Genomic DNA, 22,473 nt, shown 5'->3' with positions numbered 1-22,473 from the left:
AACGCATCTTATAGGTAAGGTTTTTGTTGCTGACAGTGTAGCCTAACAACAGGAATGCAGCTTATTGGCTACTTGTTCAAATGAGCTAGACACTATAGAAATGTTAATGGACATATATACCATTTCTTCAATCTTATGACCATATGAAGGTATAACACCAGTCTAGGTCATGAAACAACAAGGTGATCACTAATATCTTTTTAAAGTAGGGGATACATTCTTTTTTTAATAATCTACCAGTTTGAACGTGTTTCTAAAACCACCTTAACTACTTGACCAATGAATGTCTGGCAAGTAAACTAGATTGTTTTTTATAAATCTCAAATGAGGACGCCATGCTATTTTTGATGTTTTTAATGCAAATGACAAGGCTAGAGGTGAAGACATTGAAATGGATTATGTTATATATTGCCATGGTGTAACGGAATGCCTGTACCATGTGATAGTGTGATATCAAAACAAAGTTTGCATTTATTTTAGTCTTAATGCTGTAAAAGTACACAGCACTTAGCAGAACTTAAATGTGTGAAACAAACATGTGGCTCAGTTCTGCAATCCTTTTCGATGTGAACTCCTAAATGTGAGACAGCATTTAGAATACAGGTATGGGATCCATTATTCAAAAACCTGTTATCCCAAAAGGTCCAAATTACGGGAAGACCATCTCCCATGGACTTCATTTAATCAAATAATTCAAATTTTAAAAGCTAATTTCCTTTTTCTCTGTGATATTAAAACAGTACTTGATCCCAACTAGGATATAATTAATCTTTTTTTAAGGCAAAATATCCCATTGAGTTTAATTAATGTTAAAAATGATTTTCTGGTAGAGATAAGATCCCTTATCCGGAAAACCCCAGGTTCTAAGCATTCTGGATAACGTCTAACACCTGTATTCAAAACATGTCACATAGCTTTCAAACATTAAAAAGGGTTAAATATGACCCTTTAATTTCCACATTCAATTGTTTACCCACTGTTTCAAATCATAGCACACTGCTTAGAAACGTATATTTTCTAAAACCTAAATGAAGCTGATATAAAGAAATTCTAGCAACGGACAACATAGCTCTTACAGTGGATAACAAAGGATTTCCCCATAAGTATATGTAGCTTAAAAGGTTCGATCATGTCTTTAGTCTTTGTAGCCTAGTCTATCTTATCCCTAGTCACTAATGGAAAGTTCTCATCCTAAAAGGAGCTGTAATCCTTTTAGGAACACAGCCAGGCAGCTATAAGACAAGATAGCCAACGTTCTTTTTCCCTGTGGTTCAATTTGTCTAACAATGAAGACATCAAGCTCTCAAGCATTTCCCCACATCAGGTGGCCTCCTAGCCCTGACTGTTCAGCGTTTCAGACATGATATAGCGTTTAAACTTAAGGTGTCAACAAATTAGTTCACAAAGTTACTCTAATTGTACATTATTTAACATTTATACATTCTGGCCAGGGCCCAAGCTGCAGATAAGTGATTTTTGCTGCTCACCAGGCTTTTATAAGTCTTTCTTTTTTCTTTTAAGCAGTGGTTTCCACTGAAACACTGCAACCACAAAACACTTTCTAAATTGGTTTCAGATTCCTCTCAAACAATTTTAGCTCCGAATGCTAAATCTGTCTGTGTGCACTTTCTTTCAATGATAAAAAGCCAGAATATACAGTGCTTAGATGATAGTTTCATGCAGAGAAATAACCTCTGCAATAAAAAGACAAAGCTATTACTCTGTTTATTAGAGTGCATTGAAGATTTACCATATTTATGTCAGTATTCTAGAGCTGAGGATCACATTCCTCCCAAGAACTGGCATATTAGTGCTTTATATCAAAGCAAGATATATTGCACATTGCAAGGAGAGCTTTTGCTTAGGCTTAAATAGATCTTCACTTGCAGACAATATATGTATCAGGTTTTGCCTTGGCAGTGCCAAGAGCCAATCACAGTGCTCTTGTCTGAAGTGAAAGGGAGGCAGCAGCGACAAGAAGCGTTTGACTGCAACACAATGCAGAAACAGGCAGATAAATTCCACAAGAACAAAAATAGAAAATGTAAATCTTTTTGAAACTGTGACCTGTACACCCCTTTTAAAATAAACATTAAAATCTCATGTCTCTACTAACTGGATTATTGCTCTGAATTTTGACACTGACATTTATAAATATATATCTTATCAATGTAGCTGTTCACTTCACAAAAATCATTTTATTCCTGATTATTTGTGTATTTTGATACAATGTGCAGTGTTTTTGTTTACCTCACTAAGACCCAACATGGAGTAGCTTCAGTTTCCCTGCATTTCAAGGAATAACAGAATCCATAGCTTTTTCCTGGTTAAAGCAAAAGTCAAAACATATGTCCAACACAAGCCCTATTCATTGCACTTAACATGGTGGTATATTGCCCTTTAAGGTACAAAACAGCAGTAATTGTAATCATCTATATAGAGGGTACATTTACAAAACCAATTTTTTTTTTTTTACTATTTACCTTGCCTCACTTGTTGCAACTGAAGAAGCAGCTTTTTGCAATTGGCACACAAAGAACTGAGCATTATTCTGAATACAGTAATGGCTGCTTCCAGCTTGCAAACAAACAACAATTTAATTAAAAAGAGTGGGTGATGAGCATTCTTCTGAAATGCCTGTTAGCTTGTGCAGCAGTCAGACACACAGGCTGGGTAGCACCAGGTACAGAGAGCAGCAACTGCCCTGGATTCAAGTATTCAGTAGATGATTAATGGGAACATTTTGCACTGAGTAAATGATGCCTTTTGTTGCCAAGTACTCACAACTAGTGATAAGTGAATCTGTCCCGTTTCACCAAAAAATTCACAAATCTCAATGGCGAAAATAATAAACAACAAAAAAAATGCAGTGAAAAAAACCCCAATGGCAGTTATTATGGTCGCATAAGCAAAAGAAGTAAGACTGTGCTTGACAATGGATAAAAAAAACAATCATAGGGCTTTGCAACACAATAAATCCAAACACAGCAGAGAAACTGGGACTTGCTTTACAAACATTTTAAATTTACATGATTAACATCATTGTAAGTCATTTAATTTAAATGGCTATTTTTATTTATTGGTGTTGCCTTGTACACAAAAAATATTACACAATATTTATGCAGATAAACTGTATGGATAAAAAAAAGAGTGATATGGTAGCACTGCTGGAGCAGTCTCAACAGCACTACTACTATGCAGAAAATTGTGTCCTCGGCTGATTCCACCAAGGGCTTCTTGGCTTTTCCCATGTCTGTGTCACATTTTCTTCAGTTATTTTAGTCTCCTGCCTACACTCCACCTGACTCTAGTTTCTGTTTGTGTGTGTGTGGCAGCATAAATAGCACAACTATAACAGAGATACAATATTTGCCAGAAAGTACATCATATGTAGCAATGTTCCTGAGCTTCTGGCAGCTGTAGAAGTGTTTGGGTATAAACATTCGTGTCTACATGTTATCGTAATGATGAAATGTACTGTGCTCCATCCTTAGCATGGGTTATAAAATGAAGCCTGAGCTTTCAGAAAGCATTGTGCTGGGTCATGTGTTGGAGGTAAATCGGCTGAAAAAGATCAAATGTGAACCAAACAAGGGTGCTTTGCAAATAAAGCAAAATGGCCAACAAAGCATCAACCAAAAAGTAAATATGGAAATCTAATAAAAGCAGAAATGTGACTATTGTCATTTTGGAATCTCTTAGCAAATATGGGTTCCTCACCAGCATATCACTACAGTTTCCCACTTGTGCAATCTATACAAGAATAACGTTTGCTGAAAATAGTATACACAGAGACAAGGCATTTTCTCAGCTCATTTAAGTATTACTGTTCCTTTAATGTAAAGAAACCTACAAGCATGTAATGGACCAGTTTGCTACAGTGTATTAGTTTGAAAGTTGTGTGGGTCACATTTTGTGTGTCACCTTACAATTAAGGTTTATAGCAGCTGAAATCATGAAACTTCTCAAATGCATAAATAATGAGATCCGTAAATTACTGTAAGTGTGCACATCTGTTTATTCTGATTACCTGTTTATAGTCTCCGTTAAAGATAACGACGTTAAATCTGAAGATGCGCTGAGTGTCAATTTAAATGTTTTTTAAGGTTGACATTGGCTGCTGCGTGTAATTTGGTCTGCTTTGGGAGATCCCTAAAAATCAAAGTTACTTACTGAACTAGAAAGTGTTATACAACACATGTGCATATTCATTTCAAGGAAGAAAAAAATACAAAAACATTTAGGAAATGAAATCATACATAATGAACACCTTTTAATAGACACAATGGTGGTACAGGTCCTAGTATTGATGCCTTACAGTGCTAGAGTCTTGGGTCTAGAGTCTGTCTAGAGTTATTCCTAACCAGGGCCCTAAAGATGTTAGCCCAATGTTTTTGTGCTATAGTTTCCTCCCAAAGTCCTAATAAGACTTTTTTTTAACTGACTCTAGTGTGTGTGTGGTTCAGTCCCTGTAATGGGGAAATTAAATTGTAGTCTCCACTAAGTTGTGTGAATGATTCAACATTCTCTAAACCATGTGTCAGCTTTATAAAAAAAAATGAACTTCCATACATGCAGTTAGGGTAGCCACCTTTTCTTCAGGTCTGTACCAGCCGATGATGAAAGAGGCAGATAGGGTCTGAAAGGGGGCGGAGTTGTGTAGCAGGGTTAAGGCATTATGGGGGGCAAGTGTGAATTCTGAGTAAGCAGGATGCATAAGGAGAAGAATAGCGAGGGGATGGAGGGACGTTTGGGGAAGGGCTAATGGCCGAACCACTAGGAATTACAAAGTTACGGTAAAGAAAATTGCCTGTGAAATACTGGCCAGGTGGCAAACCTGCATGCAGTGCTTCATGGAATATCTGGGGTCTCACTGATCTTTAAGTAAATATATATCCTGTAAGCTGCATTTATGCAATCTCTGTAGCACAGACGAGGGCAGGTGAGAAATAAAAAATGACTGGAAAATTAAAAAGGAAACTTTGTCATCCCTTCTTTGAGACTGTTGACTGCAAAACTGGGATTCAATGAACACAATAAAGTGGTAACTTTCAATATTCCATTCATAGCAAACAAAATATATAGCTTTCACATCTCTAGCATACAATTTCATTTAAAAATAGGCATCTGAAATTTTGTCAAATAATACTTAAAAACAAATGATATGTGTTAAAAAAATAAATTATACTTCTGTTGAATAAAATAGGTCTTGTGAATCAAGACCTATTACTGCCAGCAGGATTCCCATCTATTCCACATTCGATTGTACTTTGGGAAGGCAAGAAAACCTGGTGTTTATGTTGCGGCACATTACTGTTTTATTTTTAAAATATGAAATGATATATGGTACATAATGATCTATCATAAAATGCAACAGAGAACTCATTTACGCCTTTTGATCAAAAGTAGATCTGGCTACTTTCTTTGAAAGTTATATTACAGTGCTCATGGAAACGCTGGCAGGAAACATTCCTTTGACTGTAGACTGCACTTACAGTTTTATAATAGGACAAATGTCATGCTATTCGCTGCATCTTAACCGTGTCAAAAAGGAATTTACTTTGTTCTATATTCTGTACTGTGAATTGATACAAGTGTTTCGGATACATGTGAAAATCCATTTGTTCGGCTCCAATATTTTTCATGTCGGTGTTTCTATTTCGCTTCATAACTTGACATTAAATGATAACATAAACCTGGTTTCACTGCCGTTGCCTGCACTGTTGACTATAGCGGTGTAATTCAAATTCATTGGTGTCATGGAATAAGATGTTTTTTTTCCTGTTCATCTCTATCTATGTTTGGGACATGGGGTTTTCAACATAAGGGGTCTTTCTGTAATTCATAAGTAATCCATACTTAAAAATAATTTCAATAAGGATTCATTATATCTTAGTTGGGATCAAGTACAAGATACTTCTTATAATTATGACCTTCCATAAGGTCCCAGTACACAATACAAATAATTCTTAATGCAACGCTACAGCTTCCTGTCATGGGCGTGTTTGATATTTTTAGTTATCTTGTATTCACAGTATAGCTTTATTTTATGTGGGGGTTCAGTGTACAGTGTTACAGGATATAAAGGGTGAAATTATTTTGTAATTTGGATAGTAAGCTTGCTGTTGCCCTTAGTGGCACTGGTGCCATTCTGTCTGCTAAATCTAACAACTTTCATTATGGGAGCTCTATCCCTGCTTTGAGTATTTTCTTGTCTATTTGAACTTGCTGTTGCTTCACCCACAGAGCTCAGAAAGGGTGTTAGAACAAAGAAATAAAATAGTACCTTCTACTGAGAGGAGGAGTATGGAAATACAAAGGATAAATTAAAAAAGTATATTCTAAAAGAGCTGTGTGTTGTTTTAGGAGTCAGTGGGCAAGGAACCACCTGGCACAATGGATCTAACCCATTAATGGATCTAACCCATTAATGGTACTTAAATTTGCCTTAAGTGAAAGAAACCATATTCAGGGCCGCCGCTCCCTATAAGCAGAGTACGCAGTCTGCATAGGGCACCAACTCCCAGGGGGGAACCATCCCAGCTGCTCAAAAAAATCATTTTTATATATTATAACATACCCCCCAACACTGTCCCGCCGGTTTTATAGTGCATCCCGTTGTCCTGGATAGTTCAATCAATGTCCCGCATTTCCGGGACATTCATTGAACTATCAAGCACAGCGAGATGCGCTGACTGTACCCTTCCATCGGCTTCTTCTGCTGCTCTGCAACTTGTGCGGCGGTGACAGGCCCTTTTATAAGGTTGCGCCCCGTGGTACGGGTGATGTCATACGCATGGGGCGCAACCTTATAAAAGGGCCTGTGCCTGTCGCTGCCATAAAAGGAGCAGAGCCGCAAAAGAAGGAGCGGCTGTGTACGGCGGGGGCTACTTTGTATGGGGGCTACTGTCTATGGGGGCTATTGGGGGCACTGTCTATGGGGGCACTGTGTGTGGGGCCCCTATAGTAGGTGTTTTTTTTATTATTTTATTTTTACTTCTGTAATATTTGGGGGAGGGGGCACAAAAGTAAATTTCTGCTTAGGGCATCCATTTGGCCAGCAGCGGCCCTGCCATATTCCACTACAAGAGACCAACATTACCCAGATTAATGCCATTTGGATTTTTTATGGAACTGGCAGACCTTCTGGATTTCTGCAAACTGGGGGCACAATAAAATCAAATATCTGTGGGACACTGTAGGTAAATCCTACCAGTTGGTGGCACCAACATCTTAACTAATAGATAATGCTAATAGATAATTAAAATGACTAAAAAATCATAACTCTGTTCTCTTGCCTGATAAATGTGCCATTTAATGGTTTATTGTTCAAGAAGGCCTGTTACACTTTCTTACAATAAATAGAGGCATTGGTCTCTCATATATAAAAACATGTGTATAAATAGAATATTGAATATAATTAGCAAAATAATAAAAAAGAACACATGAGCATGCATTATGGATAGTGAGGTAAATACTTAGAAAGGTGTATGTATCTTTAGGTTCCTGTCATAAAAAAGTCTTCAGTTCCATCAAGGCTGGAAATAGAGGTAGAGAATACAGGCACCTGCCTGGAATGCAGACATTTTGGAAAAAGTGGGAGGGGGGTGACAGGGCTAGAACTAGGGGTTGCAAAGGCACTTGCCTATAGAGCACATGTAAGGGGTGCAACTCTGAGAGAGTGACTGTCAGGGAAAGTGAGGAAGCAACCAACCAGCACATTAAGCAAGAGACCGGTAGAGCAAGTGAGAAACCGGCAGGGGAACAAGGGATGGGGCAAGCAGCCAATAGCAGGCAGGGGACATTCTGATATGGCACCAGGTCAAGTAGTATTATGGGATGTAGTTATGGGGTTGTTAAAGGACGCTAATTCTAATTCACTCAGCTGAAACTGACTGCTATATCATATTGTTCTTTTTGTCCAAATCCCAAGAACAATCAATAGCAACCTCTAATTCTTTGTATAAGTTGGACAAGTCAACCCAAATTATAATTTTTGCCTAATAAAAGGAAACATAATTCTAGGCAACTTTGCAACATACATTCATTACAGTGGTTTTTGACTTATTTGTATATATAATTGCTATTAGTCGTAGTGTTTGCCAGTCCTTTTCTATTCTCTGCCCTGGTGTGCAGTATTGGTTAAAAAGTAACAACCAGGAGTTCAGCAAATGCTGCTTTCTATAGCAATTACATTTACATATAACATTTAAAGCACTAAAAATGTTGTTGGGAATTATGTTTTCTTTTATTAGGCAAAAAATTATATTTGGAGTTTACATGTCCTTTAAGCAGTTAACTTATAAGAAAAGGTTTCTAAGTGAGTACTATATATCTCATTTAGGCACTAATACTGAAACTGTGCACTCTACACAAACACAACTTAGAATAATTAATATTTCTACTAAAGCATACCTATAACATCATGTAATGCTCCTCAAATTATTCTTCATAATGGTAGCCAAAATGTTTAAAAACAGTGACACATTTAAATGAATTAACGACATACATATACAACAAAGGATAAAAATTGGAATACCACAAGAGACAGCCACACTTTAAACTTGCGTCCATGACAGACACCTTAAGGCAGTTTATTTAACAAAGGAATGGTCAATTCAGCATACAAAACACAACTCATAAAAATAAATCCTGTCCTCTGGGTGCTACCTTCACACATTTTATGGATTCCCTCACTAAAATGGGCCTCTTGTGGACTAGCAGTAAGAAAATGGTACCAATAGTTGGGGTCACTCCTGTACCCACAATACTTCTTTGGGGGAGTTTCTTAGCCTCCTGGCTTTCCACTCAGTTTCCCAGACACTCAGTCTCACAGTCACTTTATGAATGGCTCCCTCTGCTCCTTGCAGTGACAGGCAGCACCCCCAGCCCCTCTGGGAGTTCCTCATACAGACAGGTAGCCTTCCTGCCCTGTGCCCGGCTCTGAGAGACCTTACACACATTCTCTATACAATTAAATACCTTCAAACAGGACAGCCTTTCTGTGGAAAATGAGCTTCAATATCTGAGCTGGATTAGTGGAATCACCTGGTCTGCCTGTTCCTTCCAGAACACTATAGGCTCCAAGACCAGACCACAAAGTCTTTTAAACAGAGAAAGCATTCTCTGTTTAATAACATCTTGTCAGGAGCACTTCTTTAGGAGCGCTCTGCTTCGGGTGCATGCCCAAGATGGCATCACTACGCCACACGCCGACAGATGATGTCATTGCGCTTGGCGTGAAATTCAAAGTTAAAAGCCCACCATTGACCCAGGTTCAATGCCAATATACAGGACTTCTATAGAAAGCGTCTGGGTGAGCTGTTATTGATCTGTTGAACTTGATGGACATATGTCTTTTTTCAACCTAACTTACTATGTTACTATCTTCCAGTATTTGATTTCGCTGCCTGTTTCTGACCATCCTATTTGCCACCTGAACTGACCTTTGCCTGGGCTGTGATTAAGACTGTTTAACCCTTCTGGTACTGCGTTCTTGGACTAATCTACTGCTTGTAATTAAGCTTTCCTCCTGGTCCCTATAAATTCATTCAGAGCCGAGCAGGCTCTGACACATCTTCCTTGAAGCTTACATCTCCCACTATGAAGAACTAAAAGGGAAAACACACATTTTTACTGATTTGTTGCGTCATGCCACAACTACACATATAGCCTGATTTAAAGGAGAAGGAAAGGTAAAAACTAAGTAAGCTTTATCAGAAAGGTCTATGTAAATACAGCCATAAGCACTCACAGAAAAGCTGCACTGGGTCCCCTATCAAAAGAAACACAGGATTTATTGTCTCCTTTTTTGTAAACATGTTCTTCGGTATTAGACTTCCTCTCTCAGAAAGATCCTTCATTCCTGGGGTCAGAGTCTGCGCAGTTCTCTCCTGCCCCCCCTAAGAATTCATAAAACTCACTCCCCCCCATCAAAATGTGTCATCTGAGCTTCCAATGACTAGAGCTGCAGCAGGAAGCTACAAAGACCAAGCTAAAATGGCTATCATAAACAAATGGAGGGAGCTTCTAGGGCTCTTTACTCCGGTATGGTAAAGCTTTCTGCAGAATAAATATAGTGTTCTAGGTGGCACTAATGTGGCTAATCTATTGGCAGTAAAATGGCAAAATGACTTTCCTTCTCCTTTAACTCCCCCCCTTAAGTTGATCAGATATTACTGGACATAGTAGAATAAAGTTCTAATGTATAAAGCTGAACCATAACTTTTAAAAATTCCAGTTATAAACACTCTCTCTCTTATGCTCAGAACTGAATATAGTATACATTTTAATAATGTTTACATTAAAAACTGTATCTGAACCAGGTATGCCTCTGATACAAATTGCACTGCACTTCAAGCAAAGAAGTAGTCTTCCAATTTAAGGTGTTTTCTGTACCTAATGGATCTACCGCATTTAAATATCTTTCATTTATAAAGTTAAAAAAAACTCCATAGATGATTTCCAGAACTACACATTCGTGGCTTGAAGCCAAAAATAATGAATTTAGAATGTAAATTCTCGTGTGATGGGTATAGCTTTTGCATAATTACCATTACCTTGGGACATCATTTGAATATAAATACTATTTTCCAAGTCAACAATAAAGTAGACACAGCAATTATATTTTATATTAGCCCTTACCTGATATGCATTGAAATATCAGACAGTTGTATGCATACAAAATTGCTTTCCAGTAAAAAAACAAATTCTTTGTATTCATAGATAGGGACAAGGTCACAAAAAGCTGGGACATTTCAAATAGCTTGAATTTAGGGATTTGAATATAATTAGAATGTAAAAAAGGAGGAAAATATTTTTACCCAACAATAAGGCATGTTCTAATCCCTTCAGTTTCTTTTACATTTCATTGCACTGCATTTACAGGAACTTTCGGTCAAGTTGCAGTTCTTTAAAACAAAAGAAGATTGATATTTAGTCTAAGGTGAATTTGTTCCCCCAATTGTTGAGGAAAGTTTTTCTTAATAAAACAGCCAGAAATACACCTATAAGACAAGTGCAAATTCAGCAAGCGCATAAGTACTGACACTGCACGGAACCATTTTTTGAAAACCGACCCAGACCTGCGGTCCTCAACCCGTGACCCCAATTTGCAACCCTCATTTTAACCTGCTTCTACTCACTACCCAACCCAACTGCCTTTTCTGCAACCAGATCTGCGCCCTGCTGACCACCATTGAACAGAAAGTACTGTTGCTGCAAATCGGAAGTAAAATGTTTAAAACTAAAACGTTTTAGTAAAAAAAGAGCAAAAGATAGGTAATATAGATAAGATAAGAAATATAGACAAGACCTGCAACCCAACCCGCAGACTTGCATGTATAAAATGTGAAAATCCTACCCTCAACCTGCAGGGTACCTGCTTTTTTTTTGTGGGTAACCCACAGGTACTCATGGGTACCTGACCCACTGCAGGACACTGACACAATGTCATCAGTCTGTGCAAATGTCCCTAACTCTGATTATTTAACCGTGTACCATCCAACGCATGCAAAGTAGCACGTGAGAATCTGCATATTAGACAAAACTTACATGTAGCATGATGCGCTGAAGTCACACCCGGAAGTCAGCTGTGATTGTCAGCACCTGGCTCATACAGGCAGTCCTCAGAATTATGCATTAAGAGTTAACCAATGGGAAAGGGTCTTAAAAAGTGTCTGAAATGAATGATCAAAATCATGAATCAGTGACGTGGAGAAAGAAGCACCTACCAAAGACACCAGCAACAGTAGGGCCTAATGAACTAGAGAAGTCCCATTGGCATGAGAGGCTTTTATGGTTAGAATCTGATACCAAAGTGGCATGTTGATGTCACATCCAGAATTCAATGGGAAATCACTGGTGTCCACTAAGCAGGTGCCAGCCCTTGATGCTGGTATTCTAGCTTAGTGTCTTTATTACAAAGTTGTGGGCCAACACAAGCACTGCATATACCCCCAGATGTTTTAAATAATTCAACAATTTGATTGTCTCTATATGTTTGGCCTTTTAACAGTTTGTTTAGCCCAGTATCATCTAGTGATTGCACCTAGAAATTCACAGGCCCAAACTTTCAATATTTCTGCCACATGAGCTAACATGTTATGTGTCCTCCTATGTGTGTGGCCATATTGCACTAGTATCATACAGTATATATCATATACTGCTTCTTGGTCTCTGTCTGACCAACGTTATCCTCTAAGCCCTTATTTGCAGTTAAAGCCAAAACAGGCCTAGAAACAATTCATGCAAAATATAAAAAACTACTTGCCTCACATTTTTATATAACATAAGAGTGCTGTAGGTTTCTACTGTACATATACAAAACAAAAGAGAGATGAACCCCCGCTGAAGTTTTTACTTTGCTCATAAAAGTCAAGTATTTCCACCTCTTTCTACAACATCCTACCATAAAATTACAATTCAATCTATTTTTTGTAAAATGTAATTAAGAAATTTGGCAGGCTAGAGAAATTGTATCCGCTGAGCGGTTTTAAAAGTGTGACTGTGTGGAATGTATAGATGCAATTGGTGTATACTTACTATAATAACAGTTATTTCTTATAATTACATTTTCTAAAGACCTACCACAATATTGTTTTTAGTTTCATTGTGTTACTTAAAAATTAAATTATCAGCTTTAATTATTAACTACTGCGGAGTACAGCTTATTTCATGGTTAATAACTCTAGCTTTGAATAACTAATCTGTCTGAAATTCAGTTTCAATTCAGCAGTTTAGTTTTGCTTTCTTTCTTTCCCCAATGAATTATGTTAAACATTCTTTCATTTGCTGGCTTATTAGAGTGAGATAAGGGGTGACTACTCATTCGTTGTCCTGGGTGCAATTTAAGAGTCTGATATACTAATATAAGTGATAGAATGAACCAGTTACAAATCAGTTAGTAACTGTTGTAAGTCAGTCTACTACACGTTCAGAAAATTCCACTTCTAGCTTTCACTCACTTCAGCCACAGCTGATTTTTTTGCAGCATTGGACTGGGGCCTACTGTAACATCCCCCCACAGGCCAACCAACCACTATCACATACATACATGTATATATACATGCAAACACACCCCATCCTCACACAACTCAGACCTGGCCTGAATCAGCATTCTGTGATCTGTTGGGTATAGTGGCTGCTGGATTGAGTCAGTAGAGTTTGGCCCAGAGGTGTCCACCAAGATTTTTCTGGTATGCCAGTGGGCCAGTTCAGCACTGGGTTTTTGCCTGCCTTCCACTGTAAAGTTTACCTATGCAGAGCTGCCAACCCCTTCCTATTTCTTCAGGAGGTCTCCAATTTTGTCACCCTCCCCCTCGGTCTCCCGACATCCTACCACATTCCCCCGAATGTGGGGGAAAGAAATCTTCTGACTTTTCCTCATTTGGCGGGTGTGCGTGGTGCAGCAAGCGTTCATTGAAAATCATGTAGAGGGTGTGAGCATGCCCAGGTAGTGTTCAGTGGCTTCAGCAGAGCAAATGCATGTGAATTAACTTCTGGGGGTGCATCACTGAGCATGACGTCATTTTTGGCTGTGTGAGACGCTTGGAATCCTCCTGGTTATGAAAAGTTGACAGCTCTGCCGACGGTGGTATTAAGCTTCAGAGATAACCAAAATGTGCCAAAAAGGCAGAACAATAAACTCCATTATCAACAATAGTAATAGGATTGTACCATTCTGTTATTTTAGATCCAGGTAACTCTCATCCCAATGTAAAATACTGGTTGTTTTTTTTAACTTACCCAGGTCCTTTTGCTGGAATCCTCCTGAAGAAATGCAAATGAAATACATTTAATAATGAATCTCATTTTCCTTTTAAGGAGCAATTAAACAGATTTTGCACATAAATTAAATGCTGTGAGAATTTGTTGCAGGCGATATTTCACATGTTACGGTGAATCATTTGGGAAACACCAGCTGATGTTTGTGTATATTATTGATCCATGGGCAGTGCTGGACATCAAACTGATTTGAGATGAATGCACTGCAATATTTGGCAACCCTCTTCTCTGCAGCTAACTAGCTCTGTGCACTGTAGTTATCTGCTAATCAGAGCTAGCAGAGGGTGGCTAGATAGGACCACCCTGGGCAACTTAGTATCAATAGGCATTTTTAACAAGGAAATTTATGGAATCAATTTAAGTCACAAATATGACTTTTCTAACAATGTCAGTATTTCATTGAGAAAATGTAATGTCGACATTACGGGTGCCTGTTTAATAAAGCTTGTAAAAATTGTCTATATCTCATCACCCATTAAACTTTGATTGCTGGCATTGTGAATTTTTGACAACTTGACAACTAGTTTTGGTGATATTTCAGGTGAGTTGCAGATGTTTTTATAGGCCAACCCCATAAATTGACATTTAACTCTATACTATTGCTATACTAATGAATTACAATATGAAAGTATGAGTAATTGTATGAGTAATTGTTAGAGACTTATCAATGTATGGTTACATTTTAATTATAGTCAATCAATATCAGCAGTCAATTATTTTCATGTAATTTTCTTATAAAGGTATAGGACCCGTTAATCAAAATGTTCGGGACCAAAGGTTTCCTAGATAAGGGGTCTTTCTGTAATTTGGATCTTCATACCTTAAGTCTACTAAAAATCAATAAAGCATTATTAAACTCAATAATGATTTATTATATCTTAGTTGGGATCAAGTACAAGGTGCGGTTTTATTTTTACAGAGAAAATCAATTTTAAAAATTTGAATCATTTGATTAAAATGTCTATGGGAGACAGGCTTTCAATAATTTTGAGCATTCTGGGAAAATGGGTTTCTGGATAACGGATCCCATACCTAGCATGACACCTCACCCACTATACAGTTTGTGGTATTATTTCACATTATTCTTCCTTTTTTTATTATTATTATTATTGTTAACATGCATTTAGTTGTTGGCTTTGTAGCCTAGCATGAATTTAGATTGATAGTTATTTTAGGAGCTTGTGTCTGTGCAACAATTAGTGACACGACAAAGGAAGTTTTGTTTTGGCAGTTAGTTGAGAGCTTCCATCTGACCCTGTTACATTCTGGCTACTCAAAAACCCTCTCACAAAATGTCAGATATTTATTACTAAGCATTCTGAACTCTCAAGCACAATTCCATGAATATACAACAAAGAAAGCCGGCAAGAAGTTTTCATAGTCTTAGAAAAAAGATTCTGCATGGTGATAAAAAAAAATCCATTAACTTTTTATCTAAAAAAATTGTACAAAGTGGTTCTAGGCATTGCATCAAAGTAATCTTTCTGGAAAAGTTTTTCCATTGAAGGTTGCGGAAGCATTTTAGTAGATATAGTGGGAGAAAAATAAAGGAAGCACAGAGCTTGTATCCTGCTGTAGGTAGTTCAGAGAAAAATACTTGTGTGTCATCTTCTGAGATATTTAGCTTTATTTCGATGTAGGATGACATTTAATAGACACCTCTTTAACTTTCCTCCTGCTGTGTTGAAAACTCTGATATTCAGAGACAGATGGAGCTTTTCAGAACAAAAAAGATAAATATCTCAATTCTTTAGCTTGCCCTTCTCCCAGTGGTTTGTACAAAAGGTTAGCTGATGGGGGCCATTACAGCACAAAAAGTTCACTGAAGTAAGATCTAGGATGCCAAGTGACTTTAAACAGTTTCCGAAGTTGTTAGCTGTTTATTTATAAATATTCAGCATATATCCTGGCGCACTGATCGTCTTGTCATGCTAATATGTTTTTCGCCTATCTCTGTTTCTCAGAGGAGGAGAACAGGAGGACTGTGGAGCTTGGAGTCTTTAATAGCTACTCATCCTTCACAGTCACCAGTAGCTCCCTGCTGGATCTTTGTCCTTTATTGTTTGCACCCAACATATTCCTTGTGGAATTTCCTAACTCAACCTCTGCAGCTAGACAAATGACATCTTAAATTCCTTTGCCATCTTATTTTATAGCTAGATTGAAACCAGTAATAGATGTAAGTTACAGTTAATCAGATTCAGCACACCATATCGCTGGCTGGTCAGGACGATACTAACAGCAAGGTCAGTGAGACACATTACTCCCAGGATTCCATGTAGCGAATTGCAGAAATGATTCTATCATCAAGAGCACAGAATGTTTCCTGTCACATAGCCTTTCAATGTATTACCGCCTTTGGGAGTGCTTAGCCTACATCACTGTACTACTCACCTTTCTCCAACATCAAAACCTCTAGATCACTCATTTCACAGTTCTTTTTCTATTCAGCTGTGATAGGACATTCAAAGTGAATAAAAACAAATTAACTGAAATAGCTCAGGAAATATTGGTCTTTTTAATGAAAATGAATATGGATAGTCTTTTTTCACAGGTTTTACAAGGCTAATGATATTCAGATGAAAGCACATTTATTGTGAAGCCCCTCTGGCTTCCAATGAAACTTACTAAGCACATGTGCTGTGTATATAAATGCCTTTCTTATTTAAAGGTTCCAATCTCACCAGCCAATATGGGGATGTCCAAACAAATGCCCCCCCCCCCCTTTGTTTTTTGCCAGTATTTTAGTTTGAGAACAGAACATATTTTAAATAAATGAAGGGATCCTTTCATGTTAGTGAAAAGACTAATTGTAATTGGTATGACCATGTCCCCCATTCTTTTCCTGGGTGTCAAACTGAGCAAAGAGTATATTTTTAAAGAAATTTAGAGTTCCATAAGTCACTTGAACTACCTCCTGAGCTAGGTTTATACTATTTTAGGGTGGAAATAAATTAAAATTGCTTAAGGTGTGTTAACAGTAAAGTATATATTACTACCTCTATCACAAACTGCTGCTTATATATGCATATTAGATAATAGCCTTATATCAGGCTGAGAAAGTATCAAGGTACCATTTGTAGAGTCATTTGAAGAAAAAAAGAAGGAAAGTGTGCAGATTACAGAAAACATGCAATTCAAATGACGTCTATAGGTAAATCAGGCTTTGAAATAGGAGAAAGGTGTTTCTTCTTAAATTGAATCTGACCCGATATTGTCTCGTGGACCCTGGTGGTATGGTGTAATTGGGGTACTCTACTAAAATGTGGAAAACTTGATACTGTTTTACTAACATGGATTTTTTCAGCAAAATATGTTGCAATGTAATAAAAAGGTTAATGTTTGCCCAGGTCTTGTAACCTATAGAAACTAATGGGATGTTTGCTTTCAAGCATCTAACCTTTAAGCATCCCTATTGGATACTATCATGGTGTCTTTTAGATAAGAAGCAGTGTCAGTCATTACAGAGATAGGAACACTACCATCATTATATAAAGAGGATAAAAAAAGCTGCACCTCTTAGTTAAAAGTCCTATAAAGAGTCCTATAAATAAATAATTAAGTACTGAAATGAATAATAATAATAATGTGTGTCAGCCCTGGAACACATAGCAAGAAAATACAGATATAGGTAAAAAAATACCTACAGTGGTGTGAAAAACTATTTGCCCCCTTCCTGATTTCTTATTCTTTTGCATGTTTCTCATACAAAATGTTTCTGATCATCAAACACATTTAACTATTAGTCAAAGATAACACAAGTAAACACAAAATGCAGTTTTTAAATGAGGGTTTTTATTATTTAGGGAGAAAAAAAATCCAAACCTACATGGCCCTGTGTGAAAAAGTAATTGCCCCTTGAACCTAATAACTGGTTGGGCCACCCTTAGCAGCAATAACTGCAATCAAGCGTTTGCGATAACTTGCAACGAGTCTTTTACAGCGCTCTGTAGGAATTTTGGCCCACTCATCTTTGCAGAATTGTTGTAATTCAGCTTTATTTGAGGGTTTTCTAGCATGAACCGCCTTTTTAAGGTCATGCCACAACATCTCAATAGGATTCAGGTCAGGACTTTGACTAGGCCACTCCAAAGTCTTCATTTTGTTTTTCTTCAGCCATTCAGAGGTGGATTTGCTGGTGTGTTTTGGGTCATTGTCCTGCTGCAGCACCCAAGATCGCTTCAGCTTGAGTTGACGAACAGATGGTCGGACATTCTCCTTCAGGATTTTTTGGTAGACAGTAGAATTCATGGTTCCATCTATCACAGCAAGCCTTCCAGGTCCTGAAGCAGCAAAACAACCCCAGACCATCACACTACCACCACCATATTTTACTGTTGGTATGATGGTCTTTTTCTGAAATGCTGTGTTACTTTTACGCCAGATGTTGAGGTAAGTGAGGCCTGCAGTTCTTTAGATGTTGTCCTGGGGTCTTTTGTGGCCTCTCGGATGAGTTGTCTCTGCGCTCTTGGGGTAATTTTGGTCGGCCGGCCACTCCTGGGAAGGTTCACCACTGTTCCATGTTTTTGCCATTTGTGGATAATGGCTCTCACTGTGGTTCGCTGGAGTCCCAAAGCTTTAGAAATGGCTTTATAACCTTTACCAGACTGATAGATCTCAATTACTTTTGTTCTCAGTTGTCCCTGAATTTCTTTGGATCTTGGCATGATGTCTAGCTTTTGAGGTGCTTTTGGTCTACTTCTCTGTGTCAGGTAGCTCCTATTTAAGTGATTTCTTGATTGAAACAGGTGTGGCAGTAATCAGGCCTGGGGGTGACTACAGAAATTGATATTGAAATTTAAAATTGAAATTGATAAACCACAGTTAAGTTATTTTTTAACAAGGGGGGCAATCACTTTTTCACACAGGGCCATGTAGATTTGGAGTTTTTTTTCTCCCTTAATAACGTAAACCTTCATTTAAAAACTGCATTTTGTGTTCAATTATGTTATCTTTGACTAACAGTTAACGGTTTTTGATGAGCAGAAACATTTAAGTGTGACAAATATGCAAAAGAATAAGAAATCAGGAAGGGGGCAAATAGTTTTTCACACCACTGTATATGGTGAGTGACCCTATACGTTCATTATTCTTGTATAAAAATTACATAGAATATGCGTAAAGATATTTACAAATCTAAAAAAAAAATCCCAAAGGACAGGTGTAAATTGTCTTAAAAACCACAGCCTAGACAGTATACTAGAAGCTGCTCTGAAAATGATCTTGCATTTATATGCTACAACGTGCCTGTATTCTTTAGTTAGCACTAGGGTATGGTCGCCTTGCTATTGCTAGCTAGGGTAGTAAAAAAGTCTCTACAAACAGTATACATGGTGCATAGAGCTTACTTAGTGATAACTGTACTGGATAAGTTATCCACAGTAAAGAAACTCAAAGATTCAGATGATAAAGCCTAGAACTGTAAGTAAAGGCAGCTATAATTACAGATGTATATTACCTAGTTCTACAAACCCATAGCAAACATTTGCTGGTCAAAACATCTGATTGGTTACTATGGGTTATTAAATGTAGTGCAAATATCTACCTGTTATTACATTGCTCTTATCTTGAGGATAAAAGGTTCAGGATTAGGCTGAACCCCAGCACTTACTGATACATTTCTATTCAGCCCAATTGAAACTGAAATGCTTAATATCACTTTAATTTAACAATGGGCTTTTTTTTTTTTTTTTTTAAATGACTTGCATCCTACGTAAAATTGCTCAGATTGCTTTTCTGAGCACTTGAATCATTACACCACTAATATCATGGATCTGTAACCACCATGTGCCAACTGCAATTTTGTCCAGGTCATGGCCAGGGAAAAAGGCAAACACTTAAAGAGATACTGACACCAGAAATTAAACCTTTTTTTACATCTATCATAACATTGTCTTTGCATGACCTTAATTTTTGCCATAAAAGTATTTGCCCAATGCTTTTATATTACCTGTCTGATCCCCCATGTTCCTCTATAAGGGGGCTGCCATATTTGTGCAGCAGGAGGCCGTTAGCATTAGAAGCTATAACTGACAGGCTGAGAAGGGACAGTCAGGTTGGCAAAACAGTCAGGTTTAGGAACTTCAAGTAACAATTACTTACAAAAGCAAATCTCTCAGCGAAAATCAATCAACATGGCCTATAGGTAACTTTTTATGTACATTCATATTTTGAGGAGTCGTTTTTTGGTGTCAGTATCACTTTAACTTATGAAGCAAGAAGTGTTTTTCAGGGATTAATGTGACAGGAGAAGTGATGAGTGAAATTTTTTGCCAGGTATTTCCAATCTGTGAATATTTTCTCAACACTGACAAAATTGTGCAGTGAAAAAACACCCAGCCCATTGATTTCAATGTGTTTTGCTAATTTTCCCACGCAGCGAAACAGGACAGATTCCCTCATCACTAAACAGGAGCCAATAGAAAAGAGCAGGGAATCATCAGGAGATGCTTTTTGCTTCATTAAATTACAGCAATGAAGCTCTGACCAAACATTCATATGAGCACTGTAAAAATGTGAATGTTGGCCAAATATCTGTTATTTAGCAAAGCTCAAATATTTTTGCCAGGATATTTCTATAAATCATAAAGGACACAAAGACCTTCAGCATAATTATTATTATTATTATTAACATTTATTTATAAAGCGCCAACATATTCCACAGCGCTGTACAATAATCACATAACAGAGGATAACATGCCTTTACTTTTTATAAAGATGTCTAAAAAGAAGTTTTTTGCCACTCAACAGCTTTTACACCACATTTTATGCTTGTAGGGACCGAGGTCACCTGGGGTAGTGCAGATATGTGGCAGGCAACAATATGCCCTGTGTGCCATTCCCCTTAAATGAGCAACACAGAATGGAACTTAATAGTAATAAACTGATTCACTTCACATCAATCTGAGCTTTTTGCTGTTTCTATGGGCTTGGGGAGAGCCTAGATGAGAGGCTGACAATGGGATCTTTATAAAGATTTGTGAAGATAAATGCTGATTTCATTTACTAACACAGTACAAATATGCCTTAATGCAATCTTACACAGCAAACAAAACTTGCACCTGGCTGAACAATACAAATCACAGATTGGTTGCTATGGGTTACTGTCCAGGTGCGGATTTGCTCAGTGATGATAAATGAGCCCAAGTTGTATTAGGCATTAAATATGTCTTGGGTAGATCAACAGGATAGGTGGTCACCAAAAATCAATATTCATTTCTGAGTAAAATGGATAATAAATATAAGCCTAAACATATGTAAAGCTATCTTGGCTATTATTATGCCAATGTTTAGCTAGTGGGTGACAGCATGGGAACACGTGACTCTAACACAAAGGATAATCCTTTGCAAAGGGGAAGAATGTACTTGGGAGATGTTGTTTAACTACAACTCTCCACTGCCAAATGTAGTAATAATGAAATGAGGACACCATAGGTTCTTTGCAAATAACTAGAACTTGATATATTTGTCCAAGACGACAAGATGAGGTATAATAGCAGAATATCAGGTGCAGTTGGTATAAAGGCAGAGTGTTGTAGCACCACTGAGACTGATGTGGGAAAGTACAGTATGCTGAAGTCCCAAGGGTATCCAACTTAAATGGGCCAGATCCCTACATCTGACTTGAACCAGGGAGTGGAGCTATACCTGAGTTCCCTGTCGCCACTATAGTCCCTTCACTAAGGCAGCAGAGCTTTGGGAGTACTAATCCCACTAATCTCTCCTTTGTTGGAGCAAACAACTACACTTTCTAAATAATCCTAACTAACTCACACTCCTAGAAAGACCATGTCCTCTGGACTACATTTTAATCAAATAATTACAATTTTAAATGATTTTAAATCAATTTTAAATGATTTTCTGTAATAATAAAACAGTACCCTGTACTTGATGGTAACTGAGTTGCATGAAAACATATTGGTGGTACAAGAATCCTATTGGGTTTATTTAATGTTTAAATAATTTTCATCAATTACAGAAATCCCTAGGTCCCAAGCATTCTGGATCATGGCATACTTGTATACATGCTATTCATTCCATTGAAGGCAAGCTAGGGATCTCTGCTGAAATGCAGGCGTGCAAATCATCCTTCAGTTTTGGATGAGCTGATAATGGTGATGTTAGGAGCTGGTGTCCAGCCATTTTAGAAGCAGCATTCTGGGATGGATTCACATTATACATAAACTTCACAACCCTCCTTTTAGTAGCATGGTTTTATAGCTCCTAGGAAAATAAAGGTTTGGTTAACCTTGGCATCAGCAACCCTCATTAAAATAACATTCTGTCAGTTTGAAGTCTAAAATAACAGGGATGCCAGTTTTGCACATTATAGATGAATACAGTTTACCCTCTGCCATGTGGAATGGCTAAACAATACTGCCATCTAGTGCTCATACATGGAATCTCTTTGCCTTCCAGGCAGAGAAGTGTCATTCTTTTCAAGCTCATGATCAATATTCATGCCCTGTAATACATTTAGCCACCAAAAGTATTTTGATAATGTACAAAATGCGACTCTTCATTATAGGAATACAGCTGACAGTGCATATCAGCCTGATCCTTTTTTCTTCGACTATTTAGAAATAGGTTACAGACAAGGGCCATTAAGTTTAGCTTTTGCCAATTTCATTTTCTGTTGATCTAAGACAAGCATCCCCCGTCTTTGGCTTGACAGCTATAGCTGTACTA

The 22,473-nt window shown here is 37.6% G+C and overlaps 1 protein-coding gene across 3 annotated transcripts in view; it reads left to right on the top strand.

The window, feature by feature from the left end:
* The window catches only part of gpc6 (glypican 6), a 574,948-nt gene that overhangs the window by 529,016 nt on the left and 23,459 nt on the right, over positions 1 to 22,473 (top strand). The gene's annotated exons all lie outside the window — the stretch shown is intronic.

Source organism: Xenopus tropicalis, chromosome 2, assembly GCF_000004195.4.
Source record: "Xenopus tropicalis strain Nigerian chromosome 2, UCB_Xtro_10.0, whole genome shotgun sequence".
NCBI classification, from domain to species: domain Eukaryota; kingdom Metazoa; phylum Chordata; class Amphibia; order Anura; family Pipidae; genus Xenopus; species Xenopus tropicalis.
This window is presented reverse-complemented; position numbering and strand designations above follow the sequence as displayed.